This window comes from Vulpes lagopus, chromosome 16, assembly GCF_018345385.1.
Source record: "Vulpes lagopus strain Blue_001 chromosome 16, ASM1834538v1, whole genome shotgun sequence".
In the NCBI taxonomy this organism is placed as follows: domain Eukaryota; kingdom Metazoa; phylum Chordata; class Mammalia; order Carnivora; family Canidae; genus Vulpes; species Vulpes lagopus.
Genome location: NC_054839.1, coordinates 35,331,310 through 35,357,538, shown reverse-complemented (window position 1 = coordinate 35,357,538; position 26,229 = coordinate 35,331,310).

Below are 26,229 nucleotides of genomic sequence, written 5' to 3'. Positions count from 1 at the left end.
ACTTAAGCAATAGGACACTGTACAGCACTATTTATTAAGATAACAGTTAGGGAATCCCTGGGTGGCTCAGTGGTTTAGCACCTGCCTTTGGCCCAGAGTGCGATTCTGGAGTCCCGGGATCGAGTCCCACGTCAGGCTCCCAGCATGGAGCCTGCTTCTCCATCCTCCTGTGTCACTGCCTCTCTCTCTCTATGTCTGTCATAACTAACTAACTAACTAACTAACTAACTAAATAAATAAATAAATCTTAAAAAAAAAAAAAAGATAACAGTTAATAGAAAACCAAAAAAGAAGGAAGAGTTATGAGCCAGGTTTGGGAAATGCAGAAACTGAGATATATGTGAGATATCTATGTAATGAGATCAGCTGAGAGATACAGAGATGTTCAGAGGAGATAATTAAATATATATATTTGGGACTCATCAGTGAGTAAATGGTAGTTGAAACAAGGGAAACCATAATGTTGACTGAGAAGAGTAAAGAATGAAAAAAGAGAGGGCAAACTGAACCTGAAGGAACATGGCATTTAAAGTCTAGGTAGGGAATAACCAATGGAAAAAGGACAGTCTCTTCAACAAATGGTGTTAGGAAAACTGGACAGCCACATGTAGAAGAAAGAAACTGGACCATTTTCTTATACCATATATTCAAGATAGACTCAAAATGGGTGAAAGACCCAAATGTGAGGCCAGAATCCATCAAAATCCTAGAGGAAATCACAGGCAGAAACCTCTTTGACTTCAGCTGCAGCAAGATCATGTCCCCAAAAGCAAAAGAAACAAAAGCAAAAACGAACTATTGGGACTTCATCAAGATAAAAATCTTCTGCACAGCAAAGAAATAGCAAAACTAAAATGCAATCTACAGAATGGGAGAAGATATTTGCAAATGACATATCAGAGAATGGGCTAATATCCAAGATCTATAAAGAACTTGCTAAACTTAACACCCAAAAAATAAATAATCTGGTCAAGAAATGGATAGAAGACACACATAGACATTTCTCCAAAGAAGACATACATATGGCCCAAAGACACATGAAAAAATGCTCTGTATCATTTGACATCAGAGAAACACAAATCAAAACCACAATGAGATACCACCTCACATCAGTCAGAATGGCTAAAATTAACAAAACAGGAAACAACAGATGTTGGTGAGGATGTAGAGAAAGGGAAACCCTCTTGTGCTATTGGTAGGAATGCAAACTGGTGCAGCCACTCTGGAAAACAGTATGGAAGTTCCTCAAGAAGTTTAAAATAGAGCTACCCTATGACCCAGGAATTGCACTACTAGGTATTTACCCCAAAGATACAAATGTAATGATCCAAAAGGGCACCTGCACCCTAATGTTTATAGCAGCCATGTCCACAATAGCCAAACTGTGGAAAGAGGAAAGAGCCCAGATGTCCATTGACAGCTGAATTGATGAAGATGTTTTATATATATATGACTATTACTCAGCCATCAGAAAGGATGAATACTTACCATTTACATAGACATGGATAGAACTGGAGAGTACTATGCTGAGTAAAATAAGTCAATCAGAGAAAGATAATTATCATATGGTTTTACTCATATGTGGAATAATACCTCTGCACAGAGGATCATAGGCGAAGGGAGGGAAATATGAATGGGAAGTCATCAGAGAGGGAGACAAATCATAAGAGACTCTTAATTAGAAAAAAAACAAACTGAGGATTGCTGAGCAGGTGGGAGAATGGGGCAACTGGGTAATGAGCATTAAGGAAGGCATGAGATGAGATGAGCACCGGATGTAATATGGAACTGATGAATTATTGAACTCTACATCTGAAACTCATGATGTACTGTATGTTGGTGGATTGAATTTAAATTAAAAAGAAATAAAATACAGGGAGAGAAGGATGATGAGCCTTTCAGTGTGACGGCAAAGGAACAGCCCTGGATGAAGACAAACTGGGAAAGAATGCCACCTTGGAAGCAAATCAAAGATATTTCAAGAAGGAAAAATAGGGTAGCAGTGGTCAGTGCTATTTTGAGAGGTCAAGATAGATGAATCAACTATGGTGCTCTCAGGTTGAGAGTGCAGAGAGAAGGTAATATCAATGTTTCACTCCTTCCCAGAATGTTTTATTTTAGAAAATTTATTAGAATAAATGGATTTTGGGGGGGAAAGCCATAAACTTACAAAGATGGAGATAATATGGGAATAGATAATAGCAAAACAATTTAGAAACTGCAAAGAAAATAGGCATACAATGTGGGAATTATTATAACCAATAAATAATGGAATTTTAAATGGTAACATGAAAAGTAAAAAATAAACACATAAAATGAAACTCAGTTTGTACCATAAAAACATCAAAAGACTCAGTAATTAGATGTATCAGATAGGTTTAAAGTGGGGTAAAGGAGTCCTTTTAGGATAGACTAAAGGCATTTTCAGATATGCATATTTTCAAACCATCAATCTTCTCTGCTTCTGCCATGCAGGAAGCTGTGGATATGTCCTTCCAAAACAAATGCATAAAGCAAGGAATGAAGAAGATGTACAGCACAGGATGCAGGAGCTACGGCATTGGACATGAATAAAATGACAAGTCAGGGCAGGGGATCCCAGGAAGACAACTGTACAGCAGGGCAGAGACCAACTACCCAGTCTGGGGCAGGTTATAAAGCTCTGGGGGAGAGGGGATGTCTCCAGCAAGATGCGAGGGATGATGTCTCAGATGTATCAGGATAGATTGAGAGGAAATTTAGGCAAGAGGTGAAGTGTTTGGAGAAGAATTGATGATAAAATCACTAAATGAAGCACTTAAAATAAGTCAGTTATTAGGTCTAGAAAAAAACTATACAAGAATATGTAAATAATCTAAATTATGACATGAGTATATTGGGAGAAAAGGGGTAGTAGGACAACCAAGTTGCTCATGCAAGGGGGGATGGAGACAGAAAGGAACTCAACAAGTAATGACTATGATTGAAAAATCAGCAGATAATATAATAGAAGAATACTATTTATTTGTAAATGTAGATGTAAAATAACCAGGTAAGAAGGGTGGAATGGTTGCCCCTGGCACAAAGAAAATGGAGATTCAGGATAAGTGTAGGAGACAGCCCTCTTATATTCTATTTCTCTGTTTGTATCAAATTCTAGAATTCTTTGAATCTTTAAATCCCTTGATTAATGATTAATTTTTCTAAAAAAGAAAGAAAAAGAGTGGAAAAATAATTGAAAAATGTCCATTGAATTTTCGACAAGAAATTCCTGAATGCCTTGGAATAAATCATTAAATTGCAGTTAAGGTGCAGAAGCCATTTAAAGATGAATTTGGTGGGTAATGGTGTCACTGGTTCTCATTTTAAATAACTCTCCTGTGAGAGGCAAAGCCATGGCCTCTAAGGGTGGCCTCTGAGCCCTAGTCTCAGAAGTCAGCAGAAGAGTTTGATAATACTTAGTTTCCTGGGCTCTACCACCACTTCTATGGATCAGAATTTTTAGATGAGCCCCCTGGATAATTCTCTTGCCCACTGAAGTTTGAAAGGCACAACCTAGGGCAATGATTCTTAGCTAAGTGGCCTCATCCAAGTGGCTAAAGAGTATATTTAAGATACCTATTTCCTATTCCACTGCCTGGAGCAATCCAAATTCAAGTAAGTCAAGATTGTTCTCACTGTGAATATATTTTCTTCCAAAGTTCACCAGATGCTTTTAATACTCTTTCCTGCATTAGCCCTCCTGCTGAGGAACTCCAGAGCTTCTGGTATCTGTCCTTTCACTGCAACCCTTTTGGAAACTAGACAGTTGGGCAAAGAGCAGTAGCCATGCCTTTGATAGTCTATAGCAGACAATTTTCTGCTTGGAAGTGGAAAAGACAATCGACATCATTGTGAGACTTTACTTTTGTAGACAAACTTGGGCCAACTATTTTTTTTTTTTTTTATTTATTTATGATAGTCACACACACAGAGAGAGAGAGAGAGGCAGAGACACAGGCAGAGGGAGAAGCAGGCTCCATGCACCGGGAGCCCGACGTGGGATTCGATCCCGGGTCTCCAAGATCGCGCCCTGGGCCAAAGGCAGGCGCCAAACCGCTGCGCCACCCAGGGATCCCGGGCCAACTATTTTGACTTATGTTCCTTCATTCAATTATGTCACTTCATCAAGAACCCTAATGATACATTTTAAGTTGTAGTTGGATACTATATCCCAGGGAATATTGGGAACACTGAAAGGATTATTTTGTAGCTTTTTCATGCTCTACCACTTACCTTTAAAAAAAAAAATTAAAACATACATTCTCTCCCAACCTGGTGTTCTTAATATATTATTATTTTGTAAAAATCATTATATTTTAGTTTTGAAAAACACCAGTTAATGGAAAAAAATTAAAATATTCTTTCTTGTTTTAAATAAGGTGTGTGTTTGAGCTTTTATAATGAAGTACTTATTATAATAATATTACAGTATTATGTGAAAATATTCTTTGTAGTATTTATAGATCTCAAAGTATCTCACCAAAAATATAATTTGTGGTAAGAATCTTAAATAACTGATATTCCCAAATATTTAATATAATGTCATTTCTAAAACCCACACTTCTAATCTGAAGTACTATGACTCACAAAATACCCAGTTAAAAACCATGCTAAGGAGTGATTAAGAGCCTTCCTATGAGACTAACAAGGCCATTTTAGTGGACAAGCTGACTGGCTAGAGGGATTCACATTCTACCAAAGCGTCAAACTTCCAAAGGTAACCGCCACCCTCCCCCTTCAACACCAAGTCCCTTTCATCCACTGGGGCTTATTCCAGAGGATCATTGGCAGTTCTAATATGTTGTGTGAGGAAGACAGGAGTGAAATCCCATCAGGTAGGATCAGCTTACATTATTCAAAGCTTAATATTTATAATAAATTCATAGGGCCCTGAGATTATTGACTTTTGAGGAATAAGATTTTCATAATTTAAGGAGTCATGCAGGTTTTCTGCATTAAATGTAGCCTTACAAGTGGTTTTACATGAGAAGTTAAAAAGTACCAATTAACAGAGGCAGTAAAAGAAGACACATCCATAGACTCATGCTATATACCCAGAAGGAATAATTCTATATTAAATTTTAAGGTTAAAAGTAGTAGTTTAGTCTTAAGCCAAAACAAAATTTTCATATTCAGCTTAGAATTTAAGAAATGGCGCTTGATCCTTATATATCATTTCTCATAGAGTTAGGGAATTTGAGAAAAAACATTTTCCATCTCTTCAATTACCCAAGTGGCACCTCTGGACAGCAAATATCATTAAGGATACACTCAGAGCTTCTCTGATCCTCTCCAGGCCTGATACAGTACTATGAAAAATCATGACTGAAATTGAACTTTTTTTGGTAAATATTTCTTAGTTTTTATTTAGCAAGGATCTTGGTCCCAAATGTTTCCAGTGGCCCTTAGAAAGCTATTCCCAAGGGTCAGCCAGCAAGCCCCATGGCAGAAGGACCCAAATGTATAGGTCCCAGCCAGAGGAATGGACAATAATGCAAGAGGTGTTCAGGTACTTTTAGGGAAGAGCCCCAGGTGTGGCTGGCAGTCCCTGAATGACAGACTCAAGGACAGTGGGAACCCTGGAAGAGCTTGCAAGAAGCTGTAAAGATGTAGCTATACTAGATGGGGGTCATCTTGGGGCTAGGGAGTCACATCCAAGTGACAGATGCAGGGCTGAGCTGCAGCATTTATTACATCTGCTTTGGTGAAAATAAATGGCTCTTCACACACAGCCCTAGAGACTACAGAGGTCTCCAGTTTGCTAAGCAGCAGTCTCTTTCCTTGTGGTCTGTTTTTGTTCTGCCCTGTTCTACTAGAGTGTCAGGGCAATGCGGAAGAGGTGGGGACACTGGTACTTTTCACTCTCTGTCATATAAAGCCACATGGAGACCTGTACAATATTACCCGAACACTTACAAGGGACATGAAAATAACTCCTCAGCTTGTGCCTGGTGTGCAGTCTTCAGCACTTGGGTTTGTACTTCATGTACTTCTGGCTCTGCCAACCTCACCCTCAACGCTCCCTAAAGCCACTGGAGGTCCCACAAATGCCTCTGGAGGCCCCTCCCTCCCTTAGCCAGGGGAAAAAAATATCTTGTACTAACAAGTGCAAAGCGGCTCCTTAGGAGAACTACCTACCAAATAATCAATGTAGGATATTGCTCAGGGAAAAATAGGCACTACATATAAGTTCAGCTTGAGTCAAAAGAAATTTATAAATAGAGTTCATTTAATACAGCATCTAATACCAATAACAGAAAATTTTATTTACTTTGATCTTTTTCTAAACACCTATACATGCAAGCATTTGTTAAAAATATTTTATAAATAAATTTAAATGAAATGACTGAATATATGTAATTTTCATATTCTCATAGATTTGTAAAATGTGATTTCAATGCTGGATTTAACAGAAATGTGTACAAATGCAATCAGAACTGAAAGGGCAAAGGGGCACCTCGGTGACTCAGTTGGTTGAGCACCTGACTCCATTTTGGCTCATGTCTTGATCTCAGGGTCCTGAGATGGAGCCCCACATCAGTCTCCAAGCTTAGCGAAGAATCTGCTGGACAGTCTCTCTCTCTCTCGCCCTTTGCACTTCCCCCTGCCTTGCTCACTCTTTTCTTCTCTCTCTCTCAAATAAATAAATAAATCTTTAAAACAAAAACAAAAACCTGAAAGGGCAGAGCAGGTAAGTCTGGGTCAAGGAATACTTCACCATCAGGATACCATTTGTGTTAGGGTTTGGATGATAAATAGAAACTCTGAAAGAGAACGGGCTTGGGTGGCCCAAGTCAGAAGAATTCCAGGTAGAGGAAACAATACGTGAAAGGTATGCATTGCATATTAAAATATTTTAACCCTGGGGTTTTCCAAAACCAGATAAAGTTTTGCCCGCAGCTAGTTTATTTTGTCAGGCAATTACATGGTAGTGGAGTGGAAGAAAAGGAAGCATAAAGTGAGAAGGAAGAAACAGCACTCCAAAAATGCATTCCTGAGCTTGTCACCACGTGGGTAGCTGAAGCGACAGCCCTTTTAGGACCTTCAGAGGGCAGTATACATTGTACTCCAGGGTTGTCCATTCAGAATAGGGGTCTGTGAACTGTTGCTGGTGATCAAAATTGGCCCTGGTGAGCTCTCTCCCTTGGTTGAACAGGTTCCCTCAGATGCCTCAACTGTAGGGGGCAAAGAAGCCCTGTTGTGGGAAATCAGAGATATGCTGTGCAGTGGAGGCCTGATGTGGTCTGTATGGTGATTTGCGGCAAATCAGGCTAGAGTGAAATGTTAGCTCAAAAAGTTGTCATGCTGAGTAGAATATATGTCACTGTATAAGGTAAGAAAATGTTGCTTGATATATAGACAAAAAATTTGAATGCAAGATTTAGAGAGGAAGTCTAAAAAGTTAGATTATGGGTACATTGTGAAAGATTTAAAAATGCTTTGTAAACATGTGCTGGATCCTGTAGTCAGCGAAGAATAATCAAAGTTTTTAAGAGAGAAGAGTGACTCAATCATGTTTGTGGCTCAATGAGATGATGTCAGTGTCAGCTGTTGCTTCTTTGACAAACCATATGCAACTTTCCTTCAGGCCAAGCACTGTGCTAGTGCTCGGGCATACTATGAAAATGAGATGAGTGAGATGATCCACAGGTACCACAGTCTGTGCAGGAAGACAAATTCACAAACCGTTGCAAAAAAAATTTAATGATGGGAGTTGTGGGTGCTATTGGAGTACATAGCAGGAATCCTTGGACTATTTAGGGGGGTTCAGAGAAGGCTTTCCAAGAGAATTAACACCAACTTGATATTGAAGGCTGAGTGGAGTCAACTATATAAAAGAGAAAAAAGAGGAACGGCCCAAACAGAGGAACAAGCATTGGCAGGAGGAGCAGAGGGAAATCAACGTGGTGCATCAGGATGGCTACAGTAGTGGAGTGTGGGTGGGAAGGTGCTCAGAGATGGCTGGAGGGGAAGAGAGCTTCTAGCCTGGGCAGCAATTTTAAGACAGAAAGAAAGAAAAAGAAGAAAGAAAGAAAGAAGAAAGAAGAAAGAAGAAAGAAAGAAAGGAAGAAGAAAGAAAGGAAGAAAAGGAAAGAAGAGGAAGAGAAAAGGAACAGTTAAGAATCACTGAACTAAATGAACAAAAACGTTATGAATCATCCTTATTCTTTTAGTGCAAATAAATTAACTTTTATTTAGATCTAGGCTGCAGCTTACAAATATTTTCAGCAAATTTACTTTTGGCAGATAGAACAGAGTCAGCTTTCCCAGTTCAGAACCCATTACAATTCTCCATGATGGGCTCCCAGGCAGCCACCTCATAATCCTCTAGGCTTGTCCTCCAGGGCTAGAATCACATTGCACACAAAGCATCACAGCATCACATCTTGAAAATGAGGCTGAAATTCCTATAATAATATATATTTAAAAAAAACCCACTTCAATCTGTCACTATTTTGTTCCACCTTCGTTTTGTCTCCTATAACAAGCAGACCTCACCTGCCTTGTTTCAAATTGATTTCATATTTTATCACTTTTGCCATATAATATTTATAATTGTCCATAAATAGAACATATGCTCCTTTCCTGGTGACTGTAGGTGTTTGTTGCTTACTGCTGTCTTTTCGGAGTGAAAAAAATATGGCATATAACTCTGAGATGGGAAATGCTTGTCTGCTACGTTGCAGAGATATGAGAGGTTAACCAAGGGTCGTAGGGAGTAACAGATTATTTGCTTTGCATCAACTGTAGTTTACAAGAGCAAACGAGGTGCTCCAGGAATGTATGAAATGTATGTTATGTTAAATTGGAGGTCATCCTCTCACTTGTCAGAACATGGCTTCTAGTCTGAAGTTCCAAAACTTTAGAGGCCTGTGAAGTACTTGGCCACATTCCAGGGGAGAGCAATGAAAGTGATAAAAGATTTGAAGCTTAATACCTTTGAGGGAAGGCTAAAAGAACAAGAATTATTTCTCCTCTAAATGAGAAGTCAGAGATAATTTAACAATCTTCAAGTAGATGAAAGGTTTAATGTATAGAGCAGTGATGTCCAAGTGCAGGGACGTTGGAGCCATGAGGCCTGGGTACAGAGAAGTTACCCTTGCAGGGAGAGAGGCTGTGTGTTGTTCTTCAGGGTATTCTGCGAAGAACCCCCTTCTTTCAAGGCCCGGAAGGTTGGATATTATCTAACCTCGAGGTGTCATGCAGTGTCTGCATGAGCACTGGGGTAAAATAAATGACTTCTAAGAATCTCTAAATTCAGTAGTTTTGGGGTTTTTAAAAGGTCTTCTGTTTGAGGGGACTCTGAGGGCAAATAAATTATTGGCCAAGACTTTATTCCTATACTTTCTAGAACTAGTAGCAGGTCCTGATCATTGCTGGTAATATCTGCAACCGGAATTCTAGAAGTTTGTATATTACCAGTAAACCAGTCTTCACACAATTATGCTCATACATATGCACACACGATATATACAATACATGGTAATACTTCCTAAAATTTTCTTTCTAAAATTTTTCTATTTCTATATTCCCTAGGTCAACTCTCCTCCACTTACCTCCTGCTATCTGGTAAGATACTGTTGTACTGAATCATCTCAGTCTTTTGTTTTCAAAACTGAGAATGATAAATACACAGTCTAATAAGTCAGTTGAAGTAAACATTCTTCCATTTCAGTAGCAAAATCTATGCATAGAGACACCTGCATATTTTTGGAAGTATACTAAGTTAAAATTTTATGACAGCAGCATAGCATTCCATTTAAAATCTTTTTACAAAGGTGGATGATAACAGAAGCTAGGACAATACAATAAAATACTATGCCTGCAATAAAAAATCAGACTTCACTCTCCTGAAATGGGCTCATGCAGATCACTATATCTCTGTTTACGGGGAATTTTAAGATAGTCACAAAACAAAACTGCCAAGCATGAAAGAATAATTCCTTTAACAGCTGTTCAGTAAGGTCAAAAACACAGAAACTATTGAAGGTTACAGAAGTATAGCTAGAACTCTTGGGAGTTTAGCTCCATTGCCACACACGTTTCAGAATCGTCTTCTGGTTGTATTCCTCCAGATGTTAGAATGCTTGGGATTGGTTACACGATTTTAGGAGCTCAATTCTGTCATTTGACTTACCACCTTATGCCATCATGACTGAGGAGACACAGTTAATAAATAAAAGCATAGATGTCTCTGATGCTTAGTTCAAAATAGAAACAAACGTGGATCAATAGCAACAATCTGACACCAATATCCCAATTTCTGCCCAGACAACAGCAATAGGTAGGCTATTGTGCACAATCCTGAAAATCTGTTCTCCAAATGCACTATTGACAAAAGAGCTGGACATAATAAGAAATTAAATGAAGCTGAATAAATACCTCTACTGAGATCTGGACATCAAAACTCTATTTGGTGAAAAAAAAAAAAAGCAAAAGAGAAAAAAGGAATAGATCAAAAGGTCATCAGATGAAACATAGCTATTTTTGTGCTTCATCACTCCAAACTGAAATATAGAATCAGCCCAAAGCCAGATTTGTTTTCTTTGACACTCAATTTGAATAGATTTCTCTCTACTTTTGTATTTATGGAGCTTTGCCTTTTTTTTTTAATTCTCAGTGAAACCCACATTTTACTAAATAGAGGGAATTCAGTAGTTTAATTTTGACTTTGAAGTCATCTCAGGGAACTTCCAATGCAAATAGTTTTTGCAATTCTGTTTAAGAGCACAGTGATTAAAATAGAAATTAATATAAATGGGTGTACTGTGACCATGAACGTCATGTTTATCAAGGTGACTCCTTGAGTCCCTTATTTGTTAACCTCATTCACTCTTAAATTTCATAGATTCTGTGTTGTTCTTTCTAGCAGTTCAATATTACGTCAGCATTTCAAAAGCCTCAATGACTTTATACTGTCAATACCACATTTGATTGCATTTGTTATTAAACAGATTAAAAGTAAGTTTGGACTGTGAAAACTGTTTCTCATTTGTACAAATGCAACAAAACAGAACTCTATGTGGATCTGGCTCAGAAATTTGAACTTTCCGCTATCAAAGTGCCATTGACTTAATGAAACAAAAACAAGCACTGATGGTAATTAGTTAAACTTTTGCAGATGTTTTTAAATTCCTCAAATGGGGGCACCTGGGTGGCTCAGTTGGTTAAGTGTTTGCCTTTGGCTCAGGTCCTGATCTCAGGGTCCTGGGATCAAGCCCCACATGGGCTCCCTGCTCAGCGGAAAGTCTGCTTCTCTCTTTACCTCTCCCTCCCTGCTCATGTTCTCTCTCAGTATCTGTCTCAAACGAATAAATAAAATCTTAAAAAAAATTCCTCAGATGGAGCACCTACACATTTTTGGTTATTAAGTTTCCTCTCAGAATAAAAACTCTTAATGTAAGTGTAAAGGATTTGAAACACTTACATTTGACAAATTTCTCAATCCTCAGAGACTGACAGTTCAATTATTACTTCCATTTTAGGGATAGGAAAATCAAGGCAATATATCCAAAGACCTGGCAGTCCCAGGCCTAAGACCTCTGAATTGAGTCTTTACAACCTGCTTACTCAATCTCAACCACATTCATATACACAGAGGACTCTCCATTCACGAGCATGACATGTCACAAAGATGTATTGGCAAGGGACGGTATTTTCCTGTCGAAACACTGTGACAAAGAGAATTTGGTTTCCAGAAAAGTCCTTGACAGCTTATTTATCCAAAAGAAGAATATTCATGGAGTTATACTTCCAATGATACTTATAATGATGTTTCTAAAAGGAAATGCATTTTGAATTCTCCTTTTGGGCACCAAAATATATTTTACTTAATACAGAGGATCAAGTTCTCCTCCCTCATGGAAGTGGGATCAGAGTCCCCACTAATTCCTCCACAGCTCCACATAGAGTGGTTAGGGGATAGGAGCTCCAAGGAATCACTATAAGACTTCACAGTTTCTTCAGTCTCCCTTAGGTGATCCCTCTTAAGCTGACTCTTCATTATTCCCATTCTTTTCTTTTTCAAGCACCAAGGAATATCTTCTTCCTTTCCTGTGCAAGAAATCTACTCCTTTCAGCCAGAATCCTTATAATCTTCTCTCCCTTATTATAATCTCTCAAACACATATTTCTTTGAACTTAAAAAAAAAATGTGTGAAAGAGCAGCTTCTAGCCCCCCAGCCTTTATTTATTTATTTATTTAAAAGTTTTATTTATTTATTCATGAGAGACACACACAGAGAAAGAGGCAGAGACACTGGCAGAGAGAGAATCAGGCTCCCTGTGGGACTCTCTCCCAGGACCCTGGGATCATGCCCTGAGCCAAAGGCAGATGCTCAACCACTGAGCCACCCCAGTGTACTCCTCCCCTTGCCAGCCTTTTAAAATGTTGTACTTTATTTAGGATCCAGTTAAACTTCTCAGGTATGCATTCTACATACAGTAGGATACTTGGGGCCCACTCCCCTCCCCCATAAGTCTGAGTCATGCCAATTGTCTTATGTTCCCCTGGTGCCTTCCCACTTCCATTTCCTACCCTAAGGAATACTTTATGTGTAAATTTTGGCTCCCCACCATGTGGTGCTCTTCCCTCTGACTATAAACCTTGTGAGGCCTGCTCTCTCTTCCTTTTCCTCTGAGAATACACTGCAGCAGGTGACCAAAAATTTACTAAAAATATGAGGGAAAAAAAGGATGGTGACAGCATATTGAAAATCACTGGTTTCGAAGTCTCATGACTCTTCTTTGCCTGTTTTAGTGTCTTAGAGCTGCTATTACAAAGTAGCACAACTTGGATGGCTTCAAATAAATATTTATTGTCTTCCTAGTTTTTGATGGTGGCCATCAGCCGTTGGTCCTCCTTGGCTTATAGGTGCTACATTTTATAATTTGCCTCCATCATCACATAGCGTTCTTTCTGTGTGTCTGTCTTTATATGATGTTCTTGTCTGTGTATCTGTGTATAAATTTCCCTCTTTTTATAAGGACATCAATCATATTGTATTAAGAGTCTAACCTACATAGCTAATTATATCTGTAACAATCCTATTTTTAAATAAGATCACTTCTGAGATGTTGAGGATTAGGAGATTGTGTTAGTCATTGTTCTCCAGAGAAACAGAACCAATAGAATCTGTCTATCTATCTATCTATCTATCTATCTATCTATCTATCTATCATCTACTGATGAATACTATTAGAAATTGGCCTCTGTGATTATGGAGGCTGAGAAGTCTTACAATCTGCCATCTATAAGTTGTAGATATAGAAAATCTAGTGATATAATTCAGTTTGAGTCCAAAGGCCTGAGAATCAGGGGTACCAATGTTGTATATCCTACTCTAAGGGCAGGAAACCACTTTGAGATGAATTCTTCCTAAACTCACTATTTGAGCGATGTTTGCATTGTGTTTGAGGGTTGTCAGGAACACATTCTAAGAAATGGAAGTATTTGAGGACATAGAGTTGTGTATGGGAATAAGTTCCTTTTGCTTGTTTTCCTCTTGACAAACCACAATTGATAGTTGAAGTCAACTACAATGTCAAGTCTCCTGTCTTCTAGCCTGCCTCACCGATAGACAGCTTCCCGCAAAAAGGACAATCTATGTGTTTCCACATAGATCCATCTCCACTGCTTTTCCTTCATACTATGCCAGGTCTTGAAAGGCAACTAGGATCAACTCAAGCCTGTTTTTTGTTTTTTTTTTTTAAGATTTTATTTATTTATTCATGAGAGAGAGAGACAGACAGACAGACAGACAGGCAGATGGAGAAGCAGGCTCCATGCAGGGAGCCGGACGTGAGACTCAGGCCCAGGTCTCCAGGATCACACCCTGGGCTGAAGGTGGCGCTAAACCGCTGAGCCATCGGGGGTGCCCTCAAACCTGTTGTTCTGTGTTCAAACAACATAATGCCACATGCTTTTTCCCCAGAGTAGACTACTTTTTTGAAGAATTGCGTCGATTATCTTCATCTAAGATCTTTAATCATGGGCATCATTTCTAGCTTTTTCCTGCACTCATTTGACTTTCCCTATACCTGGCAGCCATTTCACATACACTGTGGCTCAGGTTAAAGAGGTCTCCCAAATGCACCAAAGGAAGGGTTTTCTTTTTCTTTTCTTTTTTTTTTTTCATCTTTCGGCTTTTAGTCATCTGTATTGTTTTGGGGTGATTACCAAGAAGCAAAGGAAGCAGTGCTATTTTTATTTTTTTCAATTATCTAATTGAAAAATGAGACTGGTCTCTTATTTTTGTTTTGTTTCAAACTATATTTAACTTTTAATTTCTCAGAAAAAACTATAAAGAGAAAACTGATAAACCAAATTCAAAGAAATTAACCCCAGTAATAATGTAACACATATAGGACAAGAATTCTTTGATTCTACTTCTTAAGTTGATAGAACTTGCTACTATATCACATGTTGGCCTAGGCTCCATGGTGGACTTGACCTTATTTCCAAGAAAACAAACACAAAATCTGAACTTTAAGTGACCTGAATACCCCACATTTAATTTCATGCTTGAAAATAACAGTTTATATGAGATTTCAAAAGTTTGGAATAATAAATGTTTCTCTAGCAATCATTTCATACATGTTGCTTTACCCTCAGAAATAGATTCAGGTAAAGAATGATAAGTATGAAAAACTTATAGCTATTAGTATATTTTACTGACTTTATTTTATGGACAGAAAATTTATTTCTAGGTAATCTAATATAGCAGCATCTGCTAACATCTGACCTCTTAAAATTATTGAACTATAGTAGTGTGTCATTTTCATAGTGTATACTGCTGTCTTTTCTTCCCTTTTGGTGAATACAGAAAGGCAAATATGCAATACCTACATTTAGATAAATTCATATATGAAACACCTTTTCACAACAATCAAGAAATCTGGAAATGCACTGCCTTAGAAATAACTGGAATTAACAATAAAACTAATGGAAATCATTTTCATTTACTGATTTTCCTTTTTTTAGACAAAAAGCTACTGAAGGAAGAATATTCCTATACAATCACAAGTCAATAAAACCTGGACTTCCAGGTAAGAATATCTAGGATGTACTCACATATATGTGAAATACATGAAATCAGTACAAACAAATGCTGTGTAGAAGAAATTTAACCTAGCTGAACCTTGCAGACACTTGAAAAGTTAGGGCAAAAGCATTGTACATAGATTACTTCTCTTAACATGTTCTAACTTTTCTCTTACTATTACCTCTGCTGCCAGTGGTGGGTGGGCAAATATCTTTCAGCTTTTGAACACCCCTTTGTTTGGAAGTAGAGAGAATAGTGGTTTGGCCTGCCACAATTGTTTTGTTGGTTGGCACAGAGTTCTAATGATTCTGTGATCCATCATAAGATATAATAGATCACACAGTAACTACATTGTTCTTCATCAGGGGTCCTGTCTTTTCTACCCCAGTTTCTGCTGAGGGCCTGGTGTTCCAGGCCTTCCATGTATCCTCGGTCTATCCTCTGTAAGTGTTCTGATAATTAATATTTCTGCCAATGACTACGAAGGATATAAGGGTAATCAGAGTCTTATATTAAAAATAAAAATAAATTTCTTCGAGAAGGGTATATAAAGGGCAAATAAGTATCACATAGATGCATAGTGAGACTACATGTGTTTGAATTCCATCTGCGTAGAAATGGTGGTATATAGAAAGTTATCTACTCAGTATCATTATGACTTGCTCTTTAATGTTCAGTATAACATTAAATGTGACATTAGCTATGTAGGTAACAAAAGGAAATGAATATACCTAATTTAAAAAAAAAGAAATGTAAATTGGAATGTTAAGGATTAAAGCCATAGAGCAGTAGCAATCACCATATCTTTATTAAGTATTTACTGTGTGTAAAACATATTGTTCACTGCTTTCGGGATAGAAGCAAATGAACTTGTCTCTCAGGAAGTTTTAACATATTCCTGTAGATGACATGGAAATTAAAACAAATACAGACTAAGCCAGAAATAAATGATTTTCATAAACACTAAACGATTAACTTCCAAGACTAATTAATAAGTTCAGAAGAAGAACTGCATGAAGACAGGGTCTAGACTGATCTCACGTGGGAATGGATGGAGTTAAGATTTGAAAGATAAAAGATTTGAAAGATAGAAATTGGATAAGTAGAGATAAAAAGGTAGAATTTTGAGAGTGAAAGGAGGTATGGATAGACTTGGAGGTAGGGAAGTCCTGAAACTATTTGGTTGGGAAGGTGGTTAATATGGTTGAGTTGTAGGAAATAATGTTGGAAAGGAAGATTAGGCCCAAATTCAGAACCCTCATATGAAAAGAGCTTTCAGAGAGTTATTTATTCTAATATGTAACTTTGGCAAAGGCTATACTTTTCAAAAACAATTTGATGAAGAATTAGTTCCCATTATTGTGATTTTTATAAAATTGATGATTTTATTGACTCCCACTTTAACATTGCTCTTATTTCCAACTGGACTTATTTTCTCCATAGAATAGAAATCTCTTTATAGAATGCTTTCTATTAGTCACATTGGGTTAATTAATGCTGTGGTAAAAAGACAACCTCCCAGATGTCACAAGCTAAATACAACAAAAGTGTACTTTTCATTCACAGCAGAATAAATGTGCAATGTGGACAGACTGGACACTCTGCCCCACATGATCACTGAGATCCAAGATAACTCAAGGAACCCAATTGCTCAGTTGCACTACCTGGAGTAACTGGTTCTCTATGTTGCTGGAGCCAGAGGAGGTCCAGCTATGGCATCACACACTGCTCCCATGCTTTGGCACATTGCTTTCCCACATCTTACTGGCCGGGTTAGATGGCCCTCCTTCCTGCAGAGGGGTATGAAACATAGGGAAACAGATGGAATATGAGTTCTACTGTCTCTGTCACAGCCTTCAATGTGGGAGGTACATTAATTGAGGGCACATTATAAAATTTCCCCTACCTTTGTTTCTTAAAATACTTCTTTTCTTCAAAAATAAATTTGCAGATTTTATTTCTCAGCCTATTAATCATTGTGTGGGTATCTTCTCTAAACCCTCTCCAATTAATCCCTATTCTACTCATAAATGGAAATTTAAATTTATGTTGGTTCTCTAAAAAATGTAAGAAAAAGCCCGGTGAAATTATTTTTATTATCTGTGTGTGTATTTACCATTTTATAATGTCTATAACCAAAGGTAATTTCAAAAGGACAGGCTCTGTGCATCACATCTCTGGCTGCCCTCTGGATTCATCTCACTTTATTCTACTTTTAAGATTTTGCTCCAAATCTTTTACCTTATTGACCAACCCACTTTCAGCTTTTCAAAAAAAAAAAAAAGTGTCTTTTCTCAAAAGTCCTCAGTCAATTGCATCTTCTCCAAAATGCTTCCCTATACTCCCTCAATCAAAATTAACCCCTCCGTCTCCAAACTATGAGAGTGTGTTTTTGAAGATTAAATGCTTATCCCGTCAGTTCTGCATTTTCAAGACTATGCAGTATGCAGCAAGGACTTTACTGGCCCCCTACCGTCATCTTCCCACTCTGGGAATATCTGGCATTGTCTCAAGGCAGGTTTGATTGTCAAAATCTGGGGAGGTAGGAGATTGCTTCTGGCAGCTAGTGCTACGGTAGAACTGAAGATCTGCTAAATATCCTACAATGCACAAGACAAGAATTAGCCAGCACAAATGTTTATAGTGTCAAGGTTGAGAAATCTTGCTGTAGAGTATGAAGGTCAGTGTGAAGATCTCAGAGTGTCAATCATAATGCCCTGAACACAGTAATGTACTGAATATTTGGTAGTGAACAGGCTTCAGAAATGTCTAAAAGATAGACCAGATAGCATTTTTAGGAAGGAAAAATTCATTTTTAATAATATCCATTATTTAGTTTTGTATTTTTTGCCCATAATTTCCTACTTCTCATGTACATGAGAACATTATACTTCCCCATTGCTCTTGCATTTGGGTATGACTGTTATTTCTTGCTATTATCTCATAGGTGGAAATGACTTGTTTCATTTATGGGTCAAAGTGTTCAAATACTGATCTGAGACCCTCTGGTTCCCTACCATTCCTGTGACTGAAATCTGCCTACATCCATAATGAGATCCCTCACACATATGAAGGATATATAATGTATACAAGAGCTCATTGTTTAACCAAAATGCTATCTGGTTCTTTGGTGCCATATGCACATGAATATTTTTTTTAAACTCATGTAACATTCTGCTCACTCTTAGAATGCTAACATATGTCAGCATGATTTCTTTAAAGACTTCAATGTGATTGCTGCAGCTTCACCTACCATTCTCTGACATGAACCTGTTCTTTAGATTGGTTTTGCTGATAAATCAACACATTTTTGAAATCAACAATTTTTGAAAACTTTCCTAAATCCATCTTTATTCTGCTTTAGATATTTGTTTTATTACCTTCACAGATAGAGCTATAAAATTGACTTTACCTTTCCTAGCCCCATGTAGATTATATATGTTTTCAATTGCACTATATTATTTCAATTTGTAACACACATCTAATTCTATTCTCTTATCTTAGTTTTAAAATATATTCTGTTAACATGAAACTACTCATGGGACACAGAAGAATCATAATGTATGGAAAGATAACCACAGTGAGGTAATAAGATAGCACATAAAGCTTTGTACCTAAGGTCAAAAAACTGGATCCCTATGCAACTCAAACAGTTTATTTTTTATTATCTTTTAAATAATTTATTTATTTATTCATGAGAGGCACAGACTGAGAGAGAGAGAGAGGAAGAGACACAGGCAGAGGGAGAAGCAGGCTCCATGCAGGGAGCCTGTGTGGGACTCGATCCCGGGACTCCAGGATCACGCCCTGGGCCCAAGACAGGCACTAAACCCCTGAGCCACACAGGGATCCCCTCAATCAGTTTATTGATGTAAAATAGATAAAGTCTATACACCCACTTTATAAACCATTATGCACTATGCAAAGGGAAGTTATTATTAGTGTACTCACAGGTCCCTTACTCTGGCTCTATTGCCACTGCACTGTGCAACCACGAGGAAGTAAGTTGACTCTTTGGTTTATCGGTTTCCTTACTCATATACTGGATTGTCTGAGTTGATTTTTGTTTCTGTTTCCAAATATTAAAATTTTAGGTTTTTACACAATGAGTTATTTTTAATTTAGATGCTGTAAAAAAAATTCCCCTCTTGAAAAAAGAAATGTGAATTACTCTTTTATTTTTCAAATTATTCAAGAGTCCAAGAAATAAGTATTTTCTATATGTATTTCCAATTTTCATTATTTCATATAACAAACACAGTGTATATTCTAAGTAAATGTTGAGATGCATGGCTATTTAATATAGTATTAAATCATTAATCAAAAAGAAACCATTTGTAGCATGGATTTAATAGTGTTAAATACTAATAGTAATAATAATAGCTTTTGGCTAGGCAGTGTTTCATGGGTATTAAGTTCATTATCTTATTTAATTTCATAATAATGGTCAAAGGTAAATAAAAATAATGATCAGATGAAACTTAAGGTAATATTATCTTTTACATTGGGATATATGATCTCTTTATTCACTTCAAATTTCCCAAAGCACTTGTGATCACTCTGTAGAATCAGTGTACAAACTATAATCTGAAAGAAATCGGTGGTATTTTTACAGTACGTGAGCACAACCATCTGATTTATAGTTCAATCTGTTAATGCACTCTGTTATTAGGCCACCTGGCAGTTTTATGCATTGTGAATTTAAAGAGGAGCTCGATGTAACATAAGCTTTACAAGCTGGGGAAATATTATTGAAATGAAACATGAATGAGGACCATTTAAACAATAAAATAATGTGTATAGACTATATATTTTTTAGTTTTAGCTAATACGTGCCTTAGGTATAAATTCTGACATAAGTTGAGGTTCTTATGAGACTATAAAGATGAAATTCAAAATAAACTTATTATTGTACTACTGTTAATCATGTAGTATTCATGTGCTTATAGAAAAGCAAAATACAGCCACAAATTCCTCTGAAAAATTAGGATCGCATATCAACCACATTTTCTTTTAGTACTCACAGAAGTGTACTTGGGGAAATGGTGTCAGAATGAAAAGCCAGGATTGGTATATGAAGAAAAACCATGTAACTTATTGACCATCTCTTTTATGACTCTGTTTTATTATCATTTAAGGAATTTGGTCCACCATTGCTAAAGTACAAAATAAGGCCTGTACGAAGGTAATCCCAGAAAATATGTCTGTAAGATTAAACAGTGTCATAACAGTGAATATGTATGAGGTCTGAAAATCATCTACTGTAATGTGACACTATTCATCCCATATTGTTCTAAATATATCAATTAATAGCTTATGTAATCCATGGGAAGTGTCATATAACAAAAAGTAATATCTTATGAAAAGTATTATAAGTAAGCTGGATTCTTTACAATGACCCATGAAATTTGGGCTTGGTTTATTCAATTTTATATCACTATTGGATTTCTGTTTAATTAAATTTATGAATTAAAAGTTATGAGATAATTGATATTTTTATTCAGACATTACACTACAATCAAACTGCATTATCTGCATTAGGTTTTCCAAAGAATTTTGTGATATGATTCATATTTATATAAGTTGAAAGCATATTTTCCAATATATACTTGCTTTAAAAGGCATGCAAATTTTAAAAGGAAATTGTATTTTTGTTTATATGAACATATCTATTTTCTCTTATTTTTACAACTAGAAAATGTGAAAGGTTAAGGAAAATGTTACAAATTTTATATTTTGAATTATCAGACTCCACAAGTAACTATGGAAAATAATGGCTTTTCAAATAGATATTTATTCTCTAAAATTTATGGGGAAATATTAAAATCACTTCTTATTGGCACAATATTTTTCAAATAACTGTCAGGTGAAAAAGTAAAAGACATTTTCTCACACATTGGAGGACAAAATCAAATATTTACAATACATACAGTAACAAATATACTATTATGCTTTTAACCTTAACATTTACTTAATTATCAGATATTTGGATTCTACACTTTGATTCTGATATTTCTGTCTAATCTTCTGACTTCAGTATTTTAATGTAAAGATTTTGATAATACAGCATCCAAACTTTTTCTTAATGAAAAAATAAAACTATGAAAATAAATGATCAAGTACTTAACAAATTAAATTCCCTTCAAGGGATCCCTGGGTGGCGCAGCGGTTTGGCGCTTGCCTTTGGCCCAGGGTGTGATCCTGGAGACCCGGGATCGAACCCCACGTCGGGCTCCCGGTGCATGGAGCCTGCTTCTCCCTCTGCCTGTGTCTCTGCCTCTCTCTCTGTCTCTCTGTGACTATCATAAATAAATAAAAAATTAAAAAAAATAAATTCCCTTCAAATGTCTATTGCAGCATATTATTTGGGTTAATTTTCTGAGAATTAGTATTTGGATACTCCTTATTTTGCCTAATCTGAGGTAACTGTGGATTTTTTGCCAGTCTAATACGTCCTGAAGACTTTTGGTTTGGGAACTTGAGGAGGTCACAGGATATGATAAAATTCATTTTATTGAAGCGTACTGGTTATGAAAATTGCTTGTTCCGGTGGGCGATTTCACTACTTCATTTACAGCATAAGTACTCATTGTGCTTCCGCTGGCTGGGATCTGACCCCTCTATTTCTCATTTTCCTTCTGAAATGTGGGTCAGCAGTGTTGTCAGATTCCTCCTCTCCTGTAAAACATTTTATTTTTAAATATTTGACACAAGAGCTTTCTAAAAGAACAAGTTAAAAAAAAAAAAGTCCTGCTGGATGGCATTCATGACTCGGGGAAGTATCATTGCCATTGACCTCACAACTCTTCTTAAATAGTCAGAGAAGGGCAACAAAATTGTCAATTAGGCTTCAGGGGAACAGAGTTCAGCCCAAGACAATTCGCTTGGCAGCAGAATCATGCAGATCTGGCTTCTCCACGAGAAGCGTTCAAGCCTATAATAATGAAAGTTCAACAAATTTGAACTTCCTTTCCCAACAGCAGATCTGGAAGCTGTTGATTTGTTATGCACTTATTAAAAAGGTTTTGTAGCATTGAAATGTTACTTAAGATTTCAGTCTAAGTCTCTGATTCACAAACCAGCAGTCGGGCTTCGAGAAAGCTATAAGTCCATTTCTGCTTTCACAGAGAGAGTGATTTAAAATTTATATGTATATATTAAAAATACATTTTAAAAATATATGTATTTTTCCCCTTCTTTTTTTCTCCTGAGAACAGATTTTATGTTTTTTCTTTTTTTTTTTTCATTTTTTAAAAGATTTATTTTTTATTCATGAGAGACATAGAAAGAGAGAGGCAGAGACAGAGAGACAGAGAGAAGCAGCCTCCATACAGGGAGCCCGATGTGGGACTTGATCCCTGGTCTCCAGGATCACCCCCCAGGCCCAAGGCAGGCACTGAACCTCTGAGCCACCCCAGCTGCCCATATCTTTTCTTTTTTAAGACTATTGGTCAAAGGAGGATTTGTCAGTATTTATTAACAGGTACTAAAAAACCTGATACTCTTACCCACAGACCACTTTCTAGGATTTGGTATTCAATACACTCATCAATAAGAATAAGAAAAAAAATTCAATAATAAATTATAACTTAATTTTCATATTTTACTAACCACCACAACCTTTTTATGAGTTAAATAAACACCGACCATCTTTAGGCTAAGAAGAAAGTAATATAAGGGAAATAGAATTAATATAAAATTCAAAGAAAAAATATATAGTCATTCTAGTATAGTAGAAAGAAATAATAAGATATGCTCCTCTTTTCTGCCAAGTCACCCTCCTTAAACTGTGCTGCAACACTTCAACTAGTACAGTGATATACATTTAAAATATTTTCCTTCATGGAGAAATTGTGTCTGGTCTTACCCAATACTAACCTGACCCATTTGTTTCAATTGTAAATGAACTTTTACCAGGTCTAGACCTGTTCCTCAAAGGGAGAGACAGAGAAAAGGAGATGGGACCAAGGCCAATGGTGCTTGCTTGGTCTATAAGAGAAGAATTATTTCCCCTTAGTGGAAAAGAAGCCAGTTATAATAATACTAAACAATAGAGGCCCACTGTAGTAACTGCCAGAAGATGAATTAGGAAATCAAAAGAATAACAACAGCTGGGCTGAGTCTTGTATTGGTCACCTATTGCTCTATTTAGTTCCCAGCCAGAATAGATCTCTTCTATCTTTCAGTATGATATATGTGCACAAAATCCCAACCACACGTTTGCATTGGTGTCTACATTCCTAAGCCAATTAGTGTGGTGATTTTATCGTGGCAGTTATTTGAAACTGAATTTCAGTAGTTATTATCCAGGATGATCTCTGATCTCTGAGGATATTTGCTAAGGTTGAACAAACTAGAAAAAAGTACCTCAAAGAAAATTCATAATACAAAATAACTAAAATATTGATGTTTTATCAATAAAGCAGTAGAGCCAGATTTAGCCCTAATTGTTTCTGTTACCCGACTTAGTAATACTTAAATAAATTCACCAGGATATCATATATTAAGAAAAAAAAGGGAAAAGGCTTGGTTATCTGTTGCAAAGACCTTGTGAAAGTCTTCATAGAGTGTATACAACAAATTTATGTTCAGGGGCAGGCACAGAGAACATGCCTCAAAATGGAATCATAAGACTCAGTATTTACACATAATAAAAATCTACAGTGAAGTTATGTCTATGTATTTTGGAACACATAAGCTCCCCTTTGTGAAAAGACTGAAGTTCTACTACAGCTGTTAGTGACTCAATAGGGATTGTCTTATTTTTTCATATGTACATGCTATATATATATATATATATATATATATATATATATATATATACACATATCCAGAGTTATTGACTAACCAGAAGGAAATAAACTTAACTAATAAGTAAAAAACAACAACTGTAATCATCAAGACAGTATGGTACTGGCACAAAACATATAGATCAATGAAACAGAATAGAGAACCCAGAAATGGACTTTCAACTCTATGATCAACTAATCTTCAACAAAGCAAGAAAGATTATCCAATGGAAAAAAGACAGTCTCTTTAACAAACGGTGTTGGGAAAATTGGACAGCCACATGCAGGAGAATGACACTGGACAATTTCCTCACACCATACACACAAATAGACTAAAAATGAATGCAAGACCTAAATGTGAGACAGGAATCCATCAAACTCCTAGAGGAGAACACAGGCAGAAACCTCTGTGATCTCAGCTGCAGCAACTTCTTGCTAGACACATTCCCAAAGGCAAGGGGAAAAAAGGCAAAAATGAACTATTGGGACTTCATCAAGATAAAAACTTCTGCACAAAGAAGGAAACAAGCAACAAAACTAAAAGGCAGCCTGCAGAAAGGGAGAAGATATTTGTAACCACATATTGGATAAAGGGTTAGTATCCAAAATCTATAAAGAGCTTATCAAACTCTATACCCAAAAAAACAAATAATCCAGTTAAGAAATGGGTAGAAGACATGACAGACATTTCTCCAAAGAAGACATCCAGATGGTTAACAGACACATGAAAAGATGTTTCATATCACTTGTCATTAGGGAAACACAAATCAAAACCACAATGAGATACCACCTTACACCAGTCAAATGGCTAAAATTAACAAGTCAGGAAATGACAAGATGTTGGTGAGGATGTGGAGAAAGAGGAGTCCTCTTGCACTGTTGGGAGGAATACAGACTGGTGCAGCCACTCTGGAGAACAGTATGGAGGCTCCTCAGAAAGTTAAAAGTAGAACTACCCTATGACCCAGCAATTGCACTACTAGGTATTTACCCAAAGGATACAAAAATATAGATTTAAGGCGTAAATGCACCCTAATGTTTATAGCAGTATTATTAACAATAGCCAAACTATGAAAAGAGCCCAAATGTCCATCAATTGATGAATGGGTAAAGAAGATGTGGTACGTGTGTGTGTGTGTGTGTGTGTGTGTGTGTGTGTATTACTCAACCATCAAAAATAATGAAATCTTGCCATTTGCAATGACATGGATGAAGCAAGAATGTGTTATGCTCAGTGAAATAAGTCAGTCAGAGAAAGACAAATATAATATGATCTCACTCATATGTGGACTTTAAGAAAGAAAACAGATGAGCATATGGGAAAGGTGGGGGTGAAAGGAGGGGGGAAATAAACCATAAGAGACTCTTAAAGATAGAGAACAAATTGAGGGTTAATGAAGGGAGGAAGAGGGAGGGGATGGGATAGATGGATGAAGGGTATTAAGGTCACTTTTTGTGATGAGCACTGAGTGTTGTAAGTGATGAATCACTGAATTCTACTCCAGAAACCAATATTCCACTGTATGTTAACTAAGTAAAATTTAAATTAAAAAAGAACAATTAAAATTTAAATTAAATTAAATATTTTTTAAAAAGTGATTGATTTTGCCACGTTTTCTATAAACCATTACAGTTAAAGATGAAAAACTATGTACCTAGATAGATTGACGGTTAGTCTATTATAAATAGTCTGCAAATATTTTTTTTAAAGTTGGCTTATAAGAATTCCCACTATTCCAATCTCACCTTTTGTTTTTCATTTTCTTTTCTATTCCTTGGGGTATGTGACTCAGCACAGAGCCTAGACTCCTACGCACCATAAATGTATTGACTTGGAATAATTGTTTGTATACATCCATCCATCACATTTATTCCTTTATCAACAAGTTTCCTCAGGGTTTAGGGATTCCTCGAGAAGTATCTAGCCATAGGAAATAGAAATGTTGTCACCAATAGTTTTGAGTTGGGTGTTTTTAACTTGTATGCATCTTTTAGCTGAGTCACTTGCCCTGGGGAAGAGAAAAGAAAATGAAAAGCAAAGAGCAGGATAATAACAGTGGGAATTTTTACACACAGTGGAAAAAAAATAATTTGATATTATCTAGAGGAAATGTTGTGAAAACAGCCCCTCATTCACGTTTTACTATAAGGTGTGTATACAGATGGGGGTGTCGGTCTTTCAGGCTGGTAAACATTTGAGCAATGCTCATTGCATAGCTATCAGTATAAGAAAATATGTAAACTTTTGCCTTTTAGAAGCTGAAGGACTAAAGAAGCAAGAAGAAGTTATAAATTTTACTCACATTGTGCCTCTGGCATTCTGTTTGGTGGTATTATGTATATTATTTTACTGATCCCTCACCATGGGGACACAG